The following is a 6,000-nucleotide window of genomic DNA, read 5'->3' on the forward strand; positions in this document are numbered from 1 at the left end:
AGGCTTCCCCTTTAAGCTTGAAATACACCCACTGTTCCACACCGGATATGAAGCCGACTTCTTAATACACGATGATGGTTTTATCCACATATCTATTGAATGCTGTTAGGCTGCAGATACAATTACAACAAGAGAAGGTAAAGCATTTGACTTCAAGGCAGTAGCTGGCACCATGGAGCTGTGTATGCACTGTGTGTGTGTGCTGTATGCTGTGTATGTGTGTGTGCCATGTGTGTGTGTGTGTGTGCATGCTATGTATGTATGTGTGCATGCTGTGTATGTATGTGTGCCATGTGTGTGTGTGTGCTATGTGCTGTGTGTGTGTGTGGTGTGTGTGTGTGTGTGTGTGTGAGTGGGTGTATGTGTGTGTGTATGTGTGTGTGTGGGGGTGTGTGTGCATGGTGTGTGTGGTGTGTGTGTGTGTGTGGTGTGTGCTGTGTGCTGTGTGTGTATGTGTGCTGTGTGTGTGTGTGTGTGTGTGTGTGTGTGTGTGTGTGTGTGTGCATGGTGTGTGTGTGTGTGCATGCTGTGTGTGTGGGCATGGTGTGTGTGTGTGTGCATGGTGTGTGTGTGTGTGTGTGCTATGTGCTGTGTGTGTGCATGGTGTGTGTGTGTGTGTGTGCTGTGTGTGTGCATGGTGTGTGTGTGTGTGCATGCTGTGTATGTGTGTGTGCATGGTGTGTGTGTGTGTGTGTGCTGTGTGGGGTGTGTGTGTGTGTGTGTGTGTGTGTGTGTGTGTGTGTGTGCTGTGTGTGTGCATGTGTGTGTGTGTGTGTGTGTGTGTGTGTGTGTGTGTGTGTGTGCCACCAAAGGCTAGAAACAGTGAATACCAGGAGTGGCTTTTGGAACAGGAGGTAACTAGAGAAGGTGAAATTATCCAGACAGTGAGAAAGGAAGAAGGGAATAGAAGGCAAAGGAACAGCAAGCCCAGGGCAGGAAGACTTGGTGCAGTGTCCTGGTCTGTGGATGACCTGAAAGCCAGTGTGGGAGAAGCAAAATCCTGGAGGAGGACATGGCAGGGAGGCAGGGAGGGTAGACTAGAGCGCAGACATGATCAAGTAACCAGATGGCCACCAGCCTAAGAGTTCCCAGAATATTCTGGAAAGTTCCCTGAACGCCATGGACACAGGCTCTGGCTGGGAGACAAAGAGTCTCTGTGACCTTGGGAACTGCATATCTCTGGGATCTTGTCACCCCACTTACAGTCTCCTCAGTACTGCCTGGGGTGTGAGTTAACCAAACCCAAAGGAGTGACGTATGTGGAAACAGCAGAGGCTACCATGTAGAGGCAGAGAAGGTGAGATCAGAATTCTGTGGGAGCCTCAGTGGAAGCATTCCGAGACGCTCAGGGACAACCCTGCATGAAGAGCACTGGGCACTCGCTTTCCCACCTGAGGGCTCTCCTGACACAACAGTGCCATTCAAGAGTCCAGCTCCACACCAAGAGGGAGACACTGGATTATGTCTTTGCAGGCTGACAGACAGAGGCTGCAGTGAACCAGCAACAACACGGAAGACAGGTGGGATGCAAAACTTGATGCAGGAAACCTACAGCAAGCCCCTGAGACTCCCAGGTTGCCAACAGCTAGCTGTCTCAGCCCCGTTATTAATTCCAAAGCCACGGAGCTGATGTAAGTGTGGACGCCACAGGTCCACGGGGACCAGAATGCAGCTGTCTGTCATGGCCATATACTAGAAGCTTAGCATCGGCCGAGGGGTTCCACAATGAATGGACGCCTCATGATGTTCCACACATTCTGCCTTTTATGACAAGCAATATACTCAAGGTAGCTCCAGATGTCTCAGTATCAGCTCATTTCTGTATATTTCCATCCAGTCCGATATAGGTCTGTTGGCTGAAAGTGATGCACCGCCCGCCATCTTGTCATTTCTACACACCAAAGCAAAACAGAGGCAAGCAAATAGATTTGGAGGCTTATGGGATCTCACAGCATAGAGGAGCAACTGGACTGTGACTTCCGGGAACAGGATATGCAGAAATTAGGCATTTCTGGAGGCTCCTACCTATATACCTTGAGGAACTACGTAAATTTTGGCTAACGAGGCACGTATGGGGCAGACATAAAAAGTCAGGAACTGATGAGGTAGTTTAGACCAGTGGTTTTAAACCTGTGGGTTGTGACCTCTTGGGGGGTGGGGTGGGCTGGAACAATCCACGTATGAGGTCACATATCAGATGTCCTGCATATTAGATATTTTCATTATGATTTATAACAATAGCAAAATTTCAGTTATGAAGTAGCAACACAAATAATTTTAGGTTGGGGGTCCCCTGAATGTGAGGAACTATATATATATTAAAGGGTAGCAGCATCAGGAAGATTGAGAACCAGTGGCTTAGATGATAAAGTGCTCTCCACCCAAGCACAGGTTTGTGAGTTCAATCCCCAGACCGACATTAGAATTAAAAAAAAAAAAAAAAATCAAGAGCGTGATAGTGTGTGCTTGTAATCGCACGCAGGGCTGACAGGTGGGGGGTGGGGATGAGAGGATCCCTTCGGGCTCACTGAGCAATCTAGGCTGCTTATGGAGCTCCCAGCTAGTGAGAAACCTTATCTCAACAAAAACAAAACCAACCAGATGGACAGTGTCTGAGGAATGTTGCTTGGGGTTGTTCTCTAGCCTCCACGTGCATGCAAACACATATATGCATACCTGCATACAAAAAGCCAACACAGAAAGTCAGACTCAGACCTCCAGGCTGGTAACCAGTTGAAATGTAGGAGAATGCTCTTAGCTCAGATGGTAACCTGGGACTCACTTGGTACTGGTGATACGTGAACCTGGGGAAACTGGTTCAGCCAAAGACTCCACAGAGAGTCTAACCAGGGAGAGGAGGAGCACTGGGAAGGAAAACCAGAGGGAAGAGAGCTATAGAAAGGCACGGAAGAAAATGCCTGGAGTCAAATGGAACAGAGGCCAGCTGAGCACCCAGGAGACGGCGCATGCAGGAAATTGTAGGTTCTTCTGTTCTGGGGAAACTGGCAGGGGCTGAGGACAAGGGAGACTGGGGAAGTAGGAAATAATTTAAGAAGCATGGAGCAATCTGGTGATCACTGGGGATAAGGTAGAAATGCCAGGTCAAGGGAGGTTAGAGCAATGCAAAATTACATCTGAAATCGGGTTCCAGGTGAGAGAATGAACAGACGGTAAGGGAGAGGAGTAAGATTCCCGAGCAGAGGGACAGCTGGGATTCATGATACAGCTGGGGACATTCGTCACCGACACCGGGAGCCTTCGCTTTCATCTCCTACAAATTCCCAGTTCAACTTGATTATTTTCCCGGCCTTTTACACACCAGGGTATTTACCATAGATGTGCTTTTCTGTCTGTTTTCCCCACCGTAAGAATGATGATCTCAGGAAGACAGGAGTTGCTCTATTTAGCAAAGGTGAAAAGTGCCCCCCCCCACCAAATAATTTAAGGCATACACAGGTCTGGGGAGATGGAGCAGATGAATGGGTAAATATGGAAATGCTTACAGGGTGGCCCAGAGGTGACACATGGAATAAGCCTGGTGGCCTTTATTTTCTCAGGAACGTAGGTCATTAGGTCACCTGTAGAACCTGAAGCACGGAAGGCACCAGAAAAACCCTACAGTGGAAGTGCCTGGGGGAGGGGGAGGAGCCTAGAGTTGGGGTGTGTGTGTGTGTGTCTGTCTGTCTGTCTGTCTATATAGCCTTGGCTGATCTGGGGCTCACTATGTAGATAGGGTCACAGCAGTCCTCCTGCTCTAGCCTCCCAGATGCTGGGATTTTGAGAGTATGTATCACTACACCCAGCAGGCGCTTCTGACATTAGAACTAGCACCCCCAGTTGAGGGCAGGTCTTGAACCGTGCTGAGAGGACTGAGTAATCTGAGTGTGTGTAAACCGCTGGACCTGACACGGCCACAGAATCAAGAGCCTGCGGCATCACAACCACAAGAGGGGAAAACGGCCAAAGTTCTGAACCATGTGGGAGAAGAGCTGGCTAGAAGAAGGCAGCGCCATGGAGGGGGACCGGGAGCCCTCCAACCTTTCCATCTCAAGCCATCTCTGACCACTGTCAAGTCACCTCCGTGTGCAGCTGAAAATCAGCATCCTTAGAGAAGAAGAAGAAGAAGAAGAAGAAGAAGAAGAAGAAGAAGAAGAAGAAGAAGAAGAAGAAGAAGAAGAAGAAGAAGAAGAAGAAGAAGAAGAAGACGACGACGACGACGACGACGACGACAACGAAAAAGAACGATGGCATGGGCTCATGACCTTCAGGAGTCACCCTTAGCTGAACAAAATTTCCAAACACTCCTCTGAAAAACAGCTAAAACTCCATGGTTAATGGAGCCATCATCGGTGGCAGAGCTCTTGAGAATATTTTTGCTTAAATGTTGCCAACAGGGTATAATTATTGTTTTAGAGCCTCAGAAAGTGTTGAAAGCGCCTTCAGTTTTTAAGTGTGCTTCTGATGCACAAATCGGTGATGCTGACATTTCTCCCAGTTATCTGTAGTCCCATTCAGGTATGAGATCTCCAAAGTACAACATTATCAGATCAATTGATCTAGAACAGTTCAGAAAAGTAAACTGCCTCCTGGCTTGAAAGAGAAAGTTAAACCTTCAAACACCTTTTTATGTTCGTGCTAAATATAAGAACGTTCTCTGCAAAGTAGTCAAAGCAAGATCCAGCCGCGTTTGGAGATTTCTCAAGAGAGACACGCGGAGATTCTGTTTTGTTCATTCAAACACTAAAAATCCTCAACAGTACCTTCCCTAATACCTGAAGGTGGAGTGCTGTCTTATGTAAGAGCAGCTTCCCCTCTCGGCTCATTGTGGGGGCAAATTAAATACCTAATTCCGCCTAGGATTTCTGAGTACTTTCACCTTACCTGGAGTCACTCGGCGGCCTCGCAATTCCCTGGTCTACAGATGATGAAAATAAATAAATAGCAATGAACTGCTGCTGTATCCTAGGGATAAGCCTGTTGCAAAGGCCAGTGTGAACTGAAGCCTTTCCCCAAACCGCTGCCCACCTCCGCACTGCTCAGGCAAAGGTTACAAGTAAGAGCCGGTCGCCCGGGACAGGGAGCCGCGCACAAGCAAAGTATGGGGTCGGTGCTACCCGTTGAGTGCCCAGACGCCTCGGGTTCAGGGTCACGGTTTGCAGCCCTGCTGAACCCACTGTAGCTACACCGAGCTCGGCGAGCGATCCGCCAGCCTGGGGCACACCTGGACGCCCGAGCCCCTCGGGGACAGGGACGCGGGAGCTAGGAGCGCTCGCAGCGGGGGCCGGGGCGGCTCGAGAAAGTTCCCGCCCCAGCACCGGTCGCGGCGCTGCCCGGGGGACAGTTCCTGGCTCCTTTCCGAGCGGCGGGGATCCCGCAGCCAGTACTCACCGGTCCTCGCTTGGATCCCCAGGTGGCGGCCGGAGCCGGGAGGGAGGTCGGCGCGGCGGTGGGGGACAGGCGGTGGTGACGCTTGCAGCCCGCGCTCCCGTGCAACCACTGCACTAGCCGGCCAGGCGGCGCGGGGGCTTTATCACCGCCGCCGCCCCCGCCCCTTCCTGCCTCCCCCGCCCCCCGGCCCGCCCCGCCCCGCCTTCCCGCCGCCGCCTTTGTGTGGCAGCCGGCCGCAACGTCTCTGCACCGCAGGGGACTTCAGGACGCCCCCCCTGCCGGACCCGCGGTCGCCGGATGCTGCCCTCTCGCTGGGGGCGGTGGAGGTCGGGTCCCCAGAAAGCGCCGGCCAGACGCGCCGGGCTCGAGGTGCGGCGCCAACCCGGGGTAGAGCGGCACGTGGGTCGTCCGGATGAGCGTATGGGGAGTGGAGAGGAGTGGGCGACCCCGAAGCCAGTGGTGTGCCCCTGAGACGCAGGACGCGTCGTCTGGGGATGGGGAGGGGGTCGACAGTGTGCAGTCCTGCAGGTGATGGGAATAACGGAGCCAGGACCTGGAGGGCTAGAACAGGTCCTCCCTTCCAGGTGCCCCAGAGTCAACTTATTCCTGCTT

At 51.8% G+C, this 6,000-nt stretch overlaps 1 protein-coding gene across 1 annotated transcript in view; it reads right to left on the reverse strand.

Annotated features, from left to right (window-relative positions):
• Serpine2 (serpin family E member 2) overlaps nucleotides 1-5,499 on the reverse strand; it is a 63,786-nt gene extending 58,287 nt beyond the window's left edge. The window contains exon 1 of the mRNA XM_032901447.1: nucleotides 5,389-5,499. The gene's annotated coding sequence lies outside the window, so the exon portion shown is untranslated. The remainder of the gene's footprint in view (nucleotides 1-5,388) is intronic.
• Between the last annotated feature and the right edge of the window lie 501 nt (nucleotides 5,500-6,000).

This window comes from Rattus rattus, chromosome 4, assembly GCF_011064425.1.
Source record: "Rattus rattus isolate New Zealand chromosome 4, Rrattus_CSIRO_v1, whole genome shotgun sequence".
NCBI classification, from domain to species: Eukaryota; Metazoa; Chordata; class Mammalia; order Rodentia; family Muridae; genus Rattus; species Rattus rattus.